Source organism: Chiloscyllium plagiosum, chromosome 41 (genome assembly GCF_004010195.1).
Source record: "Chiloscyllium plagiosum isolate BGI_BamShark_2017 chromosome 41, ASM401019v2, whole genome shotgun sequence".
NCBI lineage: Eukaryota > Metazoa > Chordata > Chondrichthyes > Orectolobiformes > Hemiscylliidae > Chiloscyllium > Chiloscyllium plagiosum.
This window is the reverse complement of record NC_057750.1, coordinates 11,124,958-11,125,402: the sequence shown is the minus strand read 5'-3', so window position 1 is coordinate 11,125,402 and position 445 is coordinate 11,124,958.

Genomic DNA, 445 nt, shown 5'->3' with positions numbered 1-445 from the left:
GGAGTGCCACAAGGATTGGTGCTGGGTCCTCTACTTTTTGCCATTTACATAAATGATTTGGATGCAAGCATAAGATGTACAGTTAGTAAGTTTGCAGATGACACCAAAATTGGAGGTGTAGTGGACACCAAAGAGGGTTACCTCAGATTACAACAGGATCTTGACCAGATGGGCCAATGGGCTGAGAAGTGACAGATGGAGTTTAATTCAGATAAATGTGAGGTGCTGCATTTTGGGAAAGCAAATCTTAGCAGGACTTATACACTTAATGGTAAGATCTTAGGGAGTGTTGCTGAACAAAGAGACCTTGGAGTGAATGTTCATAACTCCTTGAAAGTGGAGTCACAGGTAGATAGGATAGTGAAGAAGGTGTTTGGTATGCTTTCCTTTATTGGTCAGAGTATTGAGTACAAGAGTTGGGAGGTCATGTTGCAGCTGTACAGGA